The sequence below is a fragment of the Capra hircus genome, chromosome 24 (genome assembly GCF_001704415.2).
Source record: "Capra hircus breed San Clemente chromosome 24, ASM170441v1, whole genome shotgun sequence".
In the NCBI taxonomy this organism is placed as follows: domain Eukaryota; kingdom Metazoa; phylum Chordata; class Mammalia; order Artiodactyla; family Bovidae; genus Capra; species Capra hircus.
In genome coordinates this window covers 31517335-31535873 of record NC_030831.1, presented here as the reverse complement: position 1 = coordinate 31535873, position 18539 = coordinate 31517335, and positions in this window count along the sequence as shown.

Genomic DNA, 18539 nt, shown 5'->3' with positions numbered 1-18539 from the left:
AAAGTCCTCTTTGAAGCTTTGAATAATTGGATCCCAATTATTCTTAACCACATTATTCAGGCCTATGTTCAACTTAATATCTAAATAGATTACTTTTTTTTGCCACCTACTAAAATTCCCCAAAGTGAATCTTGCCACATTGTGCTCTTCAGTTAAGAGTGAAATTGCTGACTAAAAATGTTTTTACTCATATTCCGAGATGGCTGCAAAATCCTTCATGATAACTAAAGCTATGAGAATTGGCATTGCATTGAATGGGTATCAACTTGCAGTAAAAACGTGCTCAGGAAGAAGGAATCACTGTACTTTGCACTGATCACTTTAATACCCAAGACATCTTCCTTCTTACTAATAGCTACTCCTAATGGCTAGAAAGTCAAAACAGATAGCAAAGAATATAAAGGAAAGTCATAGTGTCTGAAAAGCATCCCTTTGAACAGGTTGAATACAGTATAAATTACATGTTCTTACTCTACTTTCAAAAGGAATTAGTGTTTAAAATCGTGCCTTGCACGTATTCTTGTTATATAATTTTCTTTTGATTTTCTGTTTCATACAAAGCACTGTTATCAACTGGCTACACTATATTTTTGTGTGTAGTGAATATCAATGCTGTCTTTCAGTTTTGCAAGAGAAAACAAGAGAGTAGCATGAAAACTTTTCTTCAATTGATTTTTAAAATAGACATATCTTCATGGAGCACAGAGAATCAAGAAGATGTTAGCGTTATCTTTATAGCAGACACATATCATGACTGAAAACTATTTACTAAGCACCTGGGTGTTGTAATAGATATCTCCTCGCTTCCAGGTATTTAAAATCTAACTCTGCCATTATTAGTTCGGATAAATGTTTGCGGAATGGAGGTGGCGTGGAGTGGTGGGGGGGTGAAAATTGTTAAGTGTCTGTTATGAGGCACTCCCTGAGCTTGCTATGCACTTTTAGACCCAATCTCGCTTAATCCTCACAGAAACCAAACTCTTTAGCATCTCTAACGTGCTCAAGTTTTCACTTGTTCTAGGTGGGAGAGTTGTTATCCATGCTCAGTTCTCTCCAATACCACAGTCTATAAATATATTATTGTATATTATTCTATTATTATTATACCCATGGATATTATAATGGGGAACTTTTTTGTCAATCTCTGGATACGTTTAGATGTCATGACTGCTGGAGGGCAATGAGTGGGTAAAGGACAGAGGTGCAACTAATCATTCAGCAAAGCAAAGGACCACCCCTCTTAGCCCCCTACGCCAAGGATTATCTTGTCCAAAATGTCCTTCACTTTGAGAACCTCTGTAGTACACCAGGCTACAGATAGGGACATTGATAAAATGTCATACCAAGCATGAGTGGAGAGCTATGTTTACATGTTGTGATTACTTGAGACAAAATTACCGTATGGATTTATTGACCCTAATTTAATATCACAACCAATAGTGACAGAACGTGACTAAGAAGTTTACTGGGTAATAGAAACAAATCTTCCTAGAATAAAGTTTTGTTTTTCCATTTCTTACCTCCTAGGACATCCACAAAACAAATTCGCTTTTGTTAAGGAAGAATTACCTTTTAGAAATTTACCTAACTTTTGCATTTTTTCCCAATTTTAAATCCTACAATTTTCAAAACAGGGTGAGCAAGCAATATTGAGCCAATGGATTCAAAGTTAAGAGTCTTTACTCTCATAAAGTATTTTAAATATCATATCAAGTTTATTTTAACAATAATTGTATATATGTTATAGTATATAATATATACTGTTTGCTATTTTTATGAATTGAGAAACAAAAATGGGTAACAAGAATTTCTAATCCACTGGGTGGCCACCAGCCTCAGGCAGGGTTCTCCAAGAGTTTACTTAATGCTCTCTCATTTCTCTTTGCCTCTCTGGAAATAAGAACAGGCAGACTCTTCCTCCCTACTCCCTCCCCTCACCCTTCCTTCCTTCCTTCCTTTCTTTCTCTCTTCCTCCTTTCTTTTCTTCCGTCTTTATTTTTTTCTTTCTTCAGTACAAAATTGACCATAAGAAAAAAGTAGGGGTTAGTTGCAGTCATCAGAGAAGGCAATGGCAATCCACTCCAGTACTCTTGCCTGGAAAATCCCATGGACGGAGGAGCCTGGTAGGCTGCAGTCCATGGGGTTGTGAAGAGTCGGACATGGCTGAGTGACTTCACTTTCACTTTTCACTTTCATGCATTGGAGAAGGAAATGGCAACCCACTCCAGTGTTTTTGCCTGGAGAATCCCAGGGACAATGGAGCCTGGTGGGCTGCCGTCTATGGGGTCGCACGGAGTCGGACACGACTGAAGTGACTTAGCAGCAGCAGAAGCAGTTGCAGTCATGAAATTTAGGAATGGTTGGTTAGAAACAATTCCCAGTGTCAACTCCAGCCCACACATGAACTCTGCATGTCTCTTAATTCCAGGTCTGACTAGATGGGCCATTTATTCTGCAAGGGGTTTTCACAGCCTCTGCTTCTGTCACTTGTTTTGCAGGAGCCACTTAGATGGCAAGTTAGTGTTGCTCATCTCTGCAGGACTACTGAACAGGTGAGAGGTGGGTGAACACTGAGCAGAACCTGTATGGTCTCCCAGATGCTGCAGAGGTACCACTTAAGGCAAATCTTTTTTCTTATGCACCTCTGTGCCTCCTACCCAGTTCCTTCCCGGGTGTGACTTGAATTTTAAATTCTGGATCATAACATCAGATGGCTGCATCTTATATTTCAGTATGTAATCCAATCATGAGCACTAAAGTACAACATTCTTCCCCAAATGGTCTCTAATGTCAGAAACTGGCAGTTTAAAGAACATGCTACATATATTTTTAATACTGACTTTAAAATATGTTCTTAGCAGTGTTTGAATCTGCACCTGCAAAATTGTGGTGGTTGTCTCCATTTTTCTGCAATTTTTTTTCATATTTTCTTGGGTATAGGATAGATTAACTATAGATAGGATAGATTACTTAGAAGGTAAATCATTTATAATCCCATTACTATTGCGTCTGTACACTATGCAAGGAAAAACACAGCACAAATTTTCACAGGCTGCTGAGAAACCTCAAAATTTAGATCTTGGAACTAAAAAGCTATTAGAAAATATAACATAAAAATAATAAGCATAAAATTATATACAAGTTTCAAATCAGTTTTGAGTTCGATTTCCCAAATGCATTATTTAAACTGTCCTTTTGAATGGACACAGACACATATTCCTCTTCCATGCAGGTAGAATTCATTAATAGGCTAAGCTCCTTCTTAATGGTTAGCTGTAAAAATTATAAATTCTAATTTCTTAAGATGTAATCATTCAGGAAAAGGCATATTAAAACTCAAATATATATGAGGCTTTCACTACACTGAGGATATTGCTATATAACTGTAAATTACTTCAGCATCTACTTTCTTGAAATATATCTCAAGATTTGGGCCATCTAAGTTACACTGATGGTAGCTATTTCCAACTTTTCACATTAAACACTGTCCTAGTAAGAAATATGGACCCCCTTGTATGATAAAGGATGAGTAAATTTTCTCCAGAAGAAGCTTGCTATCAATGTGCCAATTTAAATTTTAGAAAGTATTTTAATACAACAATTTCCAAACTGCAAAAATTTTTCAAGAAAAATGACTTTAAATCTATTCTAGAGTTCTACTGAACTGAACTGTTATATATGTGAGTATATATATATATATATATATATATATATATATATATGCCATGTTTAGGACAGAACCATTCTCATTGAGTTAAGGATATGTGGTGCTTCTAAGAATGCAGTAACAAAATTATAAATCATGTGTAAAATGAAATAACCCTGCTGAATCCATAGACAAAATAGTGGGCAAGACTAGAGGATTGTTACAAGGCTAAGGTTTTTCTACTCAGCACATTTGGAAAGGAAAAAAAAAATCACAAAAGGAAAAAGAAACAGAAGACATATTTCTGACCAAGATGAGTAATAGAGACCAGAGTTATCCCACCCAGAAACAACCAAAAAGAGGACAAAATATATAAAACATTAGTTTGTGAGACATTGTGCATCAGACAACAAAAACAGTATCCTTGAGAGATAGTAAACAAAGTGAACTGAACAGGAAAGGAATCTAGAGATTTACAGAGGGTCTCCCTTTAGCATTAAGCCGAGTATGGATCACTACAAAGGAAACTACTGGTAGCAAGAGAAAGAACTTGGAAGGATTGGGAGTAGCAGGGCCCAGAGCTCAAATAGGACTGGAAATAGTGCCTAAGTCTACTAGAAAGCTGGAAAATCTCAAGATTCATAAGGTATTGGGTAGTGTACTCAGAAAGGTCTTGCCTCACGAGTAAAGAATTATTAGCCCTAGACTGAATGATGCTAAAGCTGAAACTCCAGTACTTTGGCCACCCCATGCAAAGAGTTGACTCATTGGAAAAGACTCTGAGGCTGGGAGGGATTGGGAGCAGGAGGAAAAGGGGACGACAGAGGATGAGATGGCTGGATGGCATCACGGACTCGATGGACGTGAGTCTGAGTGAACTCCGGGAGTTGGTGATGGACAGGGAGGCCTGGCGTGCTGCAATTCATGGGATCACAAAGAGTTGCACATGACTGAGAGGCTGAACTAAACTGAACTGAACTGATGCACCCTCTGGCCTTACCTACTGATCTTAAAACCAAGACCTGAGAGTATTAACATGTCTCTAGGTACCTAACTGGATCCCCAAACAAAAACCAGAAATATTTATAAGATTTCAGAAATACCTGTTTTTAAAAGGGTAATATACACAATGTCTGGTATCCAATAGACAATTACAAGACACACAAAGAAATGGGAAAGTATGAACTGTAATGAGTGGATAAATCAACCAATTCAGATTGACTCAGCACTGACAGAAATGTTGAAATTAGCAGATAAGGACAGTTAAAGCAGTTTTTATAACTGTGTCCCTATATTTAAAAAGTTAAGTAGATACAGTGGGAGTATAAAAAATAACAAAAATCAAGCTTCTGGAGATGAAAACTACAATGTGTAAAGACAAAAATATATTGGATAGGATTAGCATCTGATTACACAATAAAGAAGAAAAAATAGTGAACTTTAGGAACGTCTAAAAATTAAAGTATACAGAGAAAGAGTTTTAAAAAGTGAGCCAAGTATCAGTGACTAGGCAATTTCTGGCAGCCATATACAATACATATACATATACAATACAGGGTTGCCTTAACATTGAAAATCAATCAATATAAGTAACCCTATTAAAAATGAAAAAAAGAAAAACAAAGTTTATATATTTAAAAATGATTTTGTAAAAACCATTCAGCAAAGCAGGAATAGAAGTGAATTTACATTTAAATCCTGCTTAATACTGAAGACTAAATGTTCTCTTCCAATTATCACAAACATGATCATGATATCTGCTCTGATCTCTTCTGTTCAATGGTTTACTGGAGGCTCTGGATGGTTCAAACAGTGAATGAAAGAAAATAAAAGGCATATAGATTAGAAAGCAACAAACTGTCTTTATTCTCAGAAGATATGATTGATTATGTAGAAAATCCAATAGGATTTGCCAAAAAACAAACAAACAAATCTACTAGAATCAATAAGTGAACTAGAAAATCCAATAGGATTTACCAAAAGCAAATAAACTAAAAAACCTACTAAAATCAATAAGTGAACTCAGTGAAGTGAAAGGATAAAATATGAATATACAAAACCAATTGTATTTCTATATACTAGAAGCAAACTATTGGAAATTGATATTTTCAATTTAAAATAGTATCAAAAATTATAAAATAATTAAGGATTAGTCTGATAAAAAAACATGTACACAGAAAAGCATGACTGAGTGCTGAGAAAATTCAAAGAGGGCATAGATAAATGGAGAGAGAATTGGATCCTGGATTGGAAGGCTCAGTATTAAGATGTCAATCTACTCCAAATTAGTCTATAAATTCAATGCAATCCCAATCAAAATCCCAACATCATTTTCAGCAGACATTGTAAACAAATTTATATGAAAATACAAGGGCCCTAGAATAGCTATAACAATTTTGTAGATGAATCAAGTTGGAAAATCAACACAACCTACTTGCAAGACTTCGTATAGAGCTTCAGTAATTAAAACAGCTTGATTTTGGTATAGAAAAATCAGTGGCATAGAATAGAATGGGTCTAGAAATAGACCCATACCCATATGGACCACTGATTTCCAACAACAGTACAGAAAAAAAATTCAATGGATAAAGGATAGTCTTTTCTACCACTAGTGTGGAATAATGGGTATTCATATGCAAAAAAATCCACATCTTGCATTATATGCAAAACTAATTCAAAATGGATCATTGACCTAACAGTAAAGCCTAAAACTATAAAACTTCTAGAAGAAAACATAGGAGAAAATCATTGTGACCTTGTGTTAAGTCAAATTTTTTTTTTTTTAGATTTAACACATAAAGCATGATTGATAAAAAATTTTTAAAAACTGATAAATTGAGCTTCATCAATATTAAAAATTCATGTTCTTTGAAAGATATTGTTAATAAGATAAAAAGATAAACCACAAACTGGAAGAAAATGTTTGCAAATTGCACATCTGATAAAGAACTAGTATCCAGAGTATGTAAATAGATTTTGAAACTCAATAATAAGGAAAAGAATAGCCCAATAAAAATTTTCCCTGATAGCTCTGTTGGTAAAGAATCCACCTGCAATGCAGGAGACCCCAGTTCAATTCCTGGATTGGGAAGATCCCCTGGAAAAGGGAAAGGCTACTCACTCCAGTATTTGGGGGCTTCCCTCATAGCTCAGTTGGTAAAGAATCCACCTGCAATGCAGGAGATCCCAGTTCAATTCCTGGATCAGAAAGATCCCCTGGAGAAGGGAAAGGCTATCCACTCCAGTATTCTGGCCTGGAGTCCTGAACAGTCCATGGGGTTGCAAAGAGTCAGACTGAGTGACTTTTGTTTTCAATAAAAATATGGGGAAAGGGTTAGAACAGATATTTTACCAAAGAGCATATATAGATGTCAAATAAATACATGAAAGGATGCTCTATATCATTAGTAATTAGCAAACTGCAAATTAAAACCACAATTAAATATCATTACAAACCTATTGAAATCACTAGATAGAGAAAACTGAAACTCTTACACATCACTGGTGGGAGTATAAGACAGTACAACCATTTTAGAAATTATATTGGCAGTTTCTTAAAAAGGTAAATGTACACCAATAATCTGATTCAGCCACTCCATTATTATGCATTCACACAAGAGAAATGAAAGCATATGTCCATGCAAGACATGTATACAAATGTTCATAGCAGCTTCGTTTGTAATAGCTAAAACCTGGAAACAATTCAAATACCCATCATCACATAGATAAATACACTGTGATATATCCATATGGTGGAATATTACTCAGCAAAAAAGGCATGAATACATTATAACATAGACAGATCTCAAAATAATTGCTAAGTGAAAGAAGACAGATCACAAAAGAGTACCTATGATATGATTCCACCCATGTAAAATTCTGGAAAATGCAAACTAATTGACAGTGACAGAACATTGGTTGCCTGGGGACTAGGGCACTGTGCAGTGATGCTGAGCAGGTGGCAAGATGGTAGAACCCCAGCTGCCCTGAGGTGGACAGCAGCTTTTACTTTCAATGGGTGAGCACATCATGGCAGGAAAGACGCTCCTCACTCAGGATGAGACAGTTTGGGTGGACCTGAGACTGCTGAAGAAGGCCATTTATTTATAATACAGGGAGTGGAAAATTAGGCCATTGTATTTCTACACAGGGGAAGAATTCATAAAAAGTCACACAGAATTATTCTTATATAACTGACAATGACATCGTTGTAAGGTGGAAACAGAGCTTTATTTGTCTTACTTAAAATGATATATAGAGCACTTGTCTGTTTATTCCACTGCAAACAGCTTCTGCAAAAACAGCCATGAATCCCTGGGGGTTTCTACCGATAGTTATAAGTTACTTGAGCAAAATCTCTCAAGCAAGTTGCTGCCTTGCAGGTATCCATTATTCTAAATTCAAAGACCTTTTTCTTGTTGTTTGTTTGTTTGTATTGAGTGTCTATTTTTCCCCAAAATTATGTTACATGCAATATTACTTTTAAAAATATGAAATGTGTCAGAACATAGCTACTTTTCAAATAGGTAAGTATATGTATATACCTAAATCAAAACACGCACAGCCAAAGGGGAAATGCTCAATAAATAGGCTTCATAATAAAATCTGGCTCAGGTTAAAGTGAAGTTAGTTTGATGGATTCAGCTGGGGCTCTAGTAAATAACAGCCTCTGTAATTAAGCTACCTGAGTTTAGCCTGCCTGGGAGTTTACAGGCAGCTCCAAGGTGCAAGAGTGACAACCAGGAGGCAGACTTCAGAAATGAGTAGCCAGCCTGCCCACCTGGAACCAGCTGGTGCCTCCTCAGTGCTCAGCCCATTTCACCGAAAGCTGACCCAGGCAAGGCTGCTGTTCTCCACATACAGACTCAAACATCCATGGAATTGACCAGCAAAGTTCATGTTTGGGAATGGGAAAGTAAGCCCAGATCAAACAAATGCTGAAGTCACACGCCTGTCTTTTGTCACAAAACCTGGAACCTGTCATTTCTGTTCCCATATATATATCTAAACTACATCTATGTGTATATGTGTGTATAAACAATCACAGGTACATACCCATGCACACATATGCTCTGCAAAGGAAATGCTCTAGCAGAAAGAGGACCAGTGGCTTTGAAGCATACAATTCTGTGTTCAAATTTTAGCTTAATCACCTTTTAGCTGGTGACTTACTGTTTAAGAGAAAGCAATTTTTGAGCAATTACAATGTGCTAGACACATTAGGCAGTGGGGAGACAGTTACCACTACAGGAGCTCCTCCATTTGAGATTGTTGTTGTTCAGTCAATAAGTCGTGTCTGACTCTTTGTGACCCCACAAACTGCAGAACACCAGGCTTCCCTGTCCTTCACCATCTCCCAGAGCTTGCTCAAATTCATGTCCATTGAGTCAGTGATGCCATCCATCCATCTCATCCTCTGTCACCCCCTTCTCCTCCTGCCTTCCTCTATCTTTCCCAGCATCAGGGTCTTTTCCAAAGAGCTGGCTCTTCGCATCAGGTGGCCAAAGTATTGGAGTTTCAGCTGCAGCATCAGTCCTTCAATGAATATTCAAGGATAAGATGGAAAAGCACAAAAAATTGAGGTGTAAGAGCATAAAAATAATTTTAATAAAACATGCCTGATACTAACCTCGAAATAAGTAGTGTTATGTGATCATAGAGGGTTAGGAATTTCATTTTTAATTTCCTGAAGTATGAAACAAATCTACATTTTATAGGATGAAAAATTTAGCTTTTTTGAGCCTTACTTTCCTTAACTATGAAATGGAGTTTGTAATATGTATGTCTCTAGTACTGGTATAAGAAGTAAGCAAAGCATGATATAAAGTTCCTAGTAAGAAATGTTATTTCCTGCCCCAATGGTCCTTTTTCCCTTCTCCTAGCTCTCAAAATTCAAAGAATGACCAAAAACAATTTTTGCCAAGGATGTAAAATCATGAACCAGTACCACACACAGAGGGACTTCCCTGTAGCTCAGACGATAAAGAATCTGCCTGCAATGCAGGAGACCCAGGTTTAGTCCTTGGGTTGGGAAGATGCCCCAGAGAATGGAATGGCAACCCTCTCCAGTATTCTTGCCCGGAGAATCTCACGGAGAGAGGAGCCTGGCAGGCTACAGTCCATGCGGTTGCGAAGAGTCAGACACGACTGAGAGACTAACACTACCACACATAGAAGGATGGAAAGGAGAGTCTCATTGACTGAAATAAGAATTCTCCATTTCTATTTATTGTGACAAATGAATTCAGAACACTGAAAGAGAAAAACAAAATTCTTTTCATTACAAGTGACATTTATTTTCCCTCCTCCATGTCTTCCTTCATCACGCTTATGAAAAAGGAATCCCATATCCGCCATTTTGTGAGGTTATTCTATATCCCTCTTCGTTGGCGCATATCTGTCGCAGCCCACACAATCTCTGGTAGAGCAATGAGAAGAGTTGCTCAGATACCCTTTCAAGGAAGGACTCATTTCTTGGCTTCAAGGAATGTGACTGGCTGACGGTCTCCTGCTACAGGCTCTTTCAGAGGAAGCCCAAAGTTTTAAGTATGGGTCACAATCTTCTCAGGGTGAAGATAGATCATGAATTCCAGAAAAAAACATCTATTCCTGCTTCACTGACTACACTAAAGCCTTTGACTGTCTGGATCATAACAAGCTGTGAAAAATTCTTAAGGGGATGGGAATACCAGACTATGTCTCCTGAGAAACCTGTATGTGGATTGAGAAGCAACAGTTAGAACCAGATATGGAACAACTGACTGGTTCAAAACTGGGAAAGGAGTATGAAAAAAGGTGTATATAGTTACCCTGCTTATTTAATTTCTATTCAGAAATGCCAGGCTGGATGAATCCCAAGCTGGAATCAAGATTGTTGGGAGAAATATCAACAACCTCAGATATGCAGATGATATCACTCTAACGGCAGAAAGGGAAGAAGAACTAAAGAGCCTCTTGATGAGAGTAAGAGGAAAGTGAAAAAGTTGGCTTAAAACTCAACATTCAAAAAATTAAGATCATGGTAGCCAGCCCCATTACTTCATAGCAAATAGAAGGGAAGAAGTAGAGAGTGACAGGCTTTATTTTCTTGGGCTCCAAAGAAATGTGGATGATGACTGAAGCCATGAAATTAAAAGACTCTTGCTCCTCACAAAGAAAGCTATGACTAGAGAGCATATTAAAAAGCAGAGACATCACTTTGCTGACAAAGGTCCATATAGTCAAAGCTATTGTTTTTCCAGTAGTCATGTATGGATGTGAGAGTTGGACCATAAAGAAGGCTGAGCAATGAAGAACTGATGCTTTCAAATTGTGGTGCTGGAGAAGACTCTTGAGAGTCCTTTGGTCTGCAAGGAGATCAAGTCAGTCAAAGGAAATCAACCCTGAATATTCACTGGAAGGACTGAGGCTGAAGCTGAAGCTCCAATACTTTGGCCACGTGATGCAAAGAGCTAACTCATTAGGAAAGACCCTGATGCTGAGAAAGATTGAAGTTAAAAGGAGAAGGGTGCAGCAGAGGATGAGATGGTTGGATGGTATCACTGACTCAATGGACATGAATTTGAGCAAGTGAACGACAGGGAAGCCTGGTGTGCTGCAGTCCATGGGGTTGCAGAGAGTCAGACGTGAGTTAGTGACTGAACAACAAATTTTTTCCACATCTAGGCTCACAATACTGAATCGTCCACTCATGTCCTCACTGACCTTGCAGCCATGTCCTCTTGTTATCCAGACCCTTAGAATGTATCTAAAACTCTGGTTTTAACCCAATCCACCAGGGCAGACCATTCCGGGTCCAATTCATCCTACAGCTATAAAAATTTTGGTTCTGACATTAACCTGTCTTCTGACCCGGGGAAGAAAGGAACAATGTTCTTGGCTTTCTTTTCTACTCCATTACCCCCACCCCTATATAAGTCTCCCTGTAGATTTAGTGAGAAATTTTTTTCAAAAGCCTTATGTGACATTTCTAAGCACTGAGTGATTTGTGTTAACTTAAATTCCTGTTTCAAAGACTGATTGTTTATTAATCATTAACTGAGCACTTATTATTATAAGCTAGCACTTAATCTCTTCCAAGCAAGTAGACCCAGATGGAGTACATCTGTACAGCTTGGTTTGCTTGCTGACTTGCTTGTTTTACTTCTCTCTGAATTCCTTCGTTGACATTTTTGTTTAGGTAGTCTACTCTTTTCTAGTATTATATTATAGGCTGATGATCAAGGGAGTTCTACTGCTTTACCAAAAATAGTCTTGTAATATTGTTTAAACTGACATCACAAAGGACATTTGCAGACCAACAATCTGACTTATTTTGTTGTTCCTCTTACCCCGTTATTCCTGCTCCCTTTCTCACATTTATATTTATCTCTCTCTTCTTCTTTTGGAAAACTTAAATTTAGACAAAGGGAGAGACTCCTTTTGACTACCACTGTGGTTTTTACTTATCTTTCTTTCCTTTAATGACATGAGTGAAGCTGGAGTTAAGTTAGGGGCAAAATAATTTTTTTCATTTTGAGAGCAACCTTCTGAATATATCCTGAGTGCTTACACCATCTGTAGCCATCCAGCTGTCGATCCACACTTACCTGCCTTTACTGTTAGACTGTCCACTGTCACTATTACAGAAGACGCTTGCCCAAGAAGATGAAGTTGCAGATAATTTAGTTTCAGAAATGTCCCCCAAATTATTTTTTCTAAACAACAGACTAAGGGCCTATCAAGCAACACTTCTTAGAGTAAGTATCCCATTCTTAGAGATCCTCAAGGAAATATTCACACAGTATTTTTTTTAAACTCTTGCCTTGATGTATCCATCAGTCCTAAATGATTATGTCACCAAGCCTGCTCAGCTCTAATCAGGTCATGCTCCTCAGGCAGCATCACTTCTCTAAGTGCTTCCTTTTTATCCCAGAAACTTCATAAATATCTCACTTTTATTCTTTTGCTGAGATATGCTACTGAGATTCAGTTTTGCTCTGAGTGGTGCTGGTTTAGTCTCTAAGTCTGTCTGACTCTTGCAACCCAATGGATTGTAGCCTGCCAGGCTCCTCTGTCCATGGGATTTCCCAAGCAAGAATACTAGAGTGCGTTGCCATTCCCTTCTCCAGGGGATCTTTCCAACCCAGGGATCAAATTAGGGTCTCTAGCATTACAGGCAGACTGTTTACTGTCTGAGCCACCAGGAAGTTTTTCTCTATCACAGTTCATTTTGCTACCTTTTTTGTTTGTTTGTTTTTAGGGAATCAGCAGCCAACAAAAAACATTTAGTGGATATCTGGCACTGACCTACCTTTTATGGAAAGCCATGATAAATTGTACCACCGAGGTGATTTTAGTCTAGCCAGTGAGAAGGATAAATAAAAATTTATCGTATTTAGTAGAATAAGGTAATTGCTGTAACAAATACATAAGCGGACAATTGTAATGGGACACAGAGAAGATCTGCTAAAGTTCTGTAGAGCAGGTGATAATGGAATTCGGGTGCTGTAAAAGGGAGCTTGAAATGAGATGCAAACTTTCACCCTGCAGTTGCTGCCTTCTAAGTCTCAGATGGATGGCTCCTGGAGTTTCCTAGAGCCACTCTAGTGAGAAAGAACATAATCGCACAATTTCTTGAGCAGTAACTCTATGCCTAGAAAATGTGGTGAATACTGAGGCTCCATCAATGAAGAAAATATTATATAGAGACTTTCCTTTTTCAAACAATATTACAAGGAGGCAGATTCCTTCTGTCTACCAGAGTCCTTCCCCTCTCTCTACTGTCTATGGACCCCTTCCTGGCCATCTGGTGGAATCTAACTTATGAGACAGGGCACCAGGTTTCATAATCAGTCACCCATGCTTCCTCCAACCTTCTCAAACACTGGATAAACACACCAGAGCACTTGTTTAAACAGAGCTTATTGAAACCAAACTCTCATGGTTCTCTTATTATATCTTTTCATGGGTTTGGTTGATGAGGGGGATGGGGGAACTAGAGGTGTACTCAATACATTTTAGCCAATATGAAGCAGATAAAGTGACTTTTTTTTCTTGGTAATCGTATCAATTTTCTCTCAGGAAATTATAGATTTTGTTTGTGCACCTGACAAATTCTGTTGAAGGTGCAATGTAGCCTGTCATTAGTTTTCCAAAGAGGATCCCAATGTTAGAAGAATTTAAAGGATATTTCATATGCCTACATAGGAACGGCAGCCTTTAGAAATAAAGATGCTAGTTACACACTGCAGAGAAGGCAATGGCAACCCATACCAGTACTCTTGCCTGGCAAGAGGCTGGTAGTCCATGGGGTCACTAAGAGTCGGGCATGACTGAGCGATTTCACTTTCACTTTTCACTTTCATGCACTGGAGAAGGAAATGGCAACCCACTCCAGTGTTCTTGCCTGGAGAATCCCAGGGACAGAGGAGCCTAGTGGGCTGCTGTCTATGGGGTCGCACAGGGTTGGACACGACTGAAGCGACTTAGCAGCAGCAGCAGCTACACACTGATTATACTTTCAAAATCTAAAGCGGTAAAAGCCATAAGTGTGTTCACAGTAATTGTATTTTTACAATGACCACAAGGAAAATATCAACCTGATTTCCACTGACTTCATAAAGTTCCAGCATCTTGCAGTGATTCAGCCTAACTCTGCTGAGAAGAATTCCAAGTGTGTGGAGAAACAGCAGGTGCTGGCTGCAAAGGTCTCATTCTGTCCTTTGTCCAGACAACAAGGTCTAGATTTCCATAAAGTGACCAAAAGTTGATCAGGGCCACAGTAATCACATCCGTGACACTTTCCATCTCATCAGCACTGTTTGTCTCACGGTGTATTAGCATCCATTTTCACTAATATGATACAAAAATGTAATGATGTATAAGTGTTTTTTAATGTCATGTAAGTGAAAACAGGTGGGTAGTTTACCATGGGCTCATTCAGATTGGAGCTGACTGGCATTTCACAAAGAATGCTGAGATTTTGGGGGGAGACAAGGGGATCAGGGGGACTTGTTTTTACTTAGGTCAAATTTCAGCAATCTTGGTTTTTAAAATCACTTAGTCAAGTCCGTGCAAGACATCACACCACAGGCCTGCAAACTCAAAGCAAAAATCAGGAGAGTGATTTACTGGGGCTGAAAGCCTCAACAAACAGCAAGCCTGTTTATATAGTTAACCTCCATTCAGAAAGGAAGTAAAGAGGGAGAGAGTGGCCTAAACGAGGTATCTTGGGTATTAACCAAAGTCAGTATTCAGAGGAGAAGCCCTTGATTAGAGGGCTTGCCCTGCCTGGGTATGTGGCTGCTGAGCTAATGGGCAGTCCTGGAGGCATAAGTCAAGGGTGTTACTTTATAAGAGTCACAACGCATAAGCAGTGGTATTGATTGGTCCGTATTTTTGCCAGGATGTAACAGAAAGGTTTAGGATACTTCCAGGTCTTTCCATACTCCAATTACTTCCCTGCTCCCCTCATAATTATTAAGATGTCCATAATCTGGATTAATTTCATCTACCTCAATATTAACTGAGCTCATAAATCTAGCAAAGCCAGGTGTCTCTGTGCCTTTTTCTGGGACAAGTGTTATTCAAATTATCCCCCTGCCTATCGACTGATGAAGTAAGATTCCAGGAAGTGAACAGCGAATTTTCTAAGCTAAAGTGAGATTCTCCTTTTTACTCTCAGATACGTACAGAGATAGCACCTTTCTCAAACTTCTTATTCTCCACATTTTCTATTTTCCCATTTTAATTTTGAACTGGAAGAAGCCTGTTCCCTGCCGAGCACATTTCTGCAGCCTTGTTCTGTGTCTCGCTCCGCCTGTCCGGCCTGTGGTTCTACATTCCAGAATACCCTGCGGGAGAGCGAAATTGTGTCCAGACGCAGCCATGGGAATGGAATTTCCCATACCTTGAGAGTGACCTCCACTGTGACCTTAAAATTAAAAACTTGTTTGTGAACTCCTGAGAGAGAAAAAAGTATATAACAGTAGCTGCAGTTTAAAAATATAATTGGCAAGCACAGTATAGAAACAACACATGAGTCAATCACGGGCTCCCTTAAATCCCAACAACTCACGACAGATTTCCTGTGTTTTGCTGCCCATGAATGGACCAACTACCCGGGTAAACATCCAGGAGGGAAAAGAGCTATTCCTTTTCTAATCCCAGTTTGCGCTGGTAACTTTTCCCAAGTATTTGTGTTAGGACTGGCATTTCTCATTCATTCAGTCACAGTCTGAGAATTTGTCATCAAGCTTGTTTGTGTTTAAGAACACAGATTAGGGCTCTGGCATTCGAGAAAGTCTTCAATTTTAACTTTCCCATTTGCCAGGGGTGTGACCTCAGCTTCCTGATCTGTAAAAGGAAGATAAATGATAGTACATACCTGAGACACACAGTCGTTATGAGGATAAAAGGATATGTTATATACTGGTATCCATATTTCACTAATAGTATCCTGTGACATAAATTTTTCTTCTTATGAAAATAACTGATGACTATTTCTCATAAGCAAGAGAGTTTTTGAAATGGCTGTATCCCTATCCGCCCAATGAGAAAACACAATCATATATTACTAACACAATCATATATTACTAATGTTGTCAACAATAGCTCACATTTCACAGTTTACAAACATATTCACATTATATCGTTTAATCCTTGCAACAACGCTGTAATTAATGGTTTCGTTGAATGGTTAAGTTGCCTGTGTTGTTCAGATGGCATATTACTACCTCTGTTTACATATTGGGAAGGTAAGATCCAAATACTGGAAGTAATTCTTATTAAACCGGGTATTGTCTATGCAACTAGACTATGAATTTCAAGAAGGTCCTGCCTTAGGAAGCCCTTTGCCATTTCAATATAATAGGTGGACAAAGTGACTGGCCATGTTGGGGATTCTGAATTGGTTCTCTGTCACTAAAAATGTAATCAAAGAGCTGTGTTGGGCAGGGATCCGTGGTTAGTCAACATTTTCACATCACCCAAGAAGGCATTATTGTTTAATGCCAGTGTTTTTGTTGCCTTGCAATTCTTGCAAGCTGCAGTGATTTAGGAGACGGTTTTCTAGAAGCTGGTCTTCTGTTGGTGGTGGTGTTTTTGTTTTGCTCCATTTTTTGGCTGCATGACAGGCATGTGAGATCTTATTCCCCCAGCAGGGCTTGAACTTGTGCCCACTGCAGCGGCAGCGCAGGGTCTTAACCACTGGACCACCAGGAAAGTCCCTGTTGATGCTTTTCACTTGTCTGTTTTGCCTAAATAAGGAATTGTTGGTGGACTCAGCACTTCAAAGTTTAAAATACTATTGCAAAGCAAATGAGCAGGTTATCTTGGGTTGCTCAAGTTATGAAAAAAAAAAAAACTTTTGTTTTTGGCAAAGTTGATAGACATAAGAGGTTTCAAAAGGCTGGGAGGTACATTTTTATGTATATTTTGTGATTCTCAATAACTGTTTTTAACCTGCTGATGTATTTAATAGAATTGAATTTCACTCAGACCTTAATTAGTTGAAGACTAGCTATGTATCCAGAATTCTGTAAGAAATCATGAAGAATATTTTCTTCTTTAAATGACACAGTATAGTTTCTGCCACAAGGTGCTAAACATCTAGCAGATGTTAAATGTTTTGCCAACCCTTTCAAGAACAATACAAGAACAAAATGTAATTAAATGATGTGAAGAGCTAACTCATTGGAAAAGATATGATGCTAAAATATTGAGGGCAGGAGGAGAAGTGGGTGGCAGAGAATGAGATGGTTAGATGGTGTCACCAACTCAATGGACATGAGTCTGAGCAAACTCTGGGAGCTGGTGAAGGGCAGGGAAGCCTGGCAGGCTGCAGCCCATGGGGTCGCAAACAGTCGGACATGACTTAGCACCGGAACAACAAAGATGTTTTATAACTGTCAGACATTGGAGGAGTCGAGGAGGTGACAGTTGGCTTCAACAGACGGGGAAGAAAGAAGTAATCTTCTCCTAGTTGAATGCACTCCATTTGCCCTCACAGTCTGGAAAGGGAACTCCCTTTTGTTATGAGGGACGCCTCAGGAAAATCCCAATGGGGTTTGGACCATCTAAAAATTAGATATAGAACAAATCTTTCTTCTCACAGAAACAGCCTGGTGATCATTGCTTTTAAATAAAATAGCTTAAAGTGGCTGCCTTCCTGAAACATCCCCAGTCTTCTGTATAAGAAAGACTATCACAAAGATATCTTCTTGAGTCCTGCTTTTTGTTTCTGTATGTTTTTTGTATGATGCTCTTATGCATTCTGAGAGAAACTCATCACTTTCTTTCCCAAATAAAGAAGAATATTGAAATGAGATTTCACCATGGGGGAAGGCTGTAACTCAGTTTGACATAAGCTCAGAATCTTAACCTTGAGAAGTTCATTTAAGAATAATGACACTCTCCCTTTTTTGTTGGAATGGGATTAGTCCACCAAGACTGTAGAAACTCAGCTCAAATGCCAGGTAGTCTTTGGTGGGTAGTCTTCTCCCGATCATTAAGCAAACAGTGAGCCCAAGTCTAAGGACCTGGGAATATTCCCACAGCTGGGCAGAAGGCAAAAAGCAGCAGAGTAACACCCATGTATTGGCTGGAGGTTGTGTCTCATAGTGAACACAGGGTGTATGTCACTGCTTTGGCTTGTTTCTTGATTTCTTGAAATTTCCATCTTACTGGGATCAAAGGAATCAAAGGATGTTCTAGCCCCGACATAGGAGGCCTTCCTAATTCACCAGACCCTAAAACATCTGTATTTTTAATCCTATCCGGCCAGCCATAGCTGGCACCCACCGAGCTGAACACCGACACAGGTGTGGTGGTCAAGAACCAATCAGGTTTACTTTCCAAGAACTTCTTTCAGATGAAGGAAGTGGGATACTAAGTCAGGAAACAGAGTGGGAAA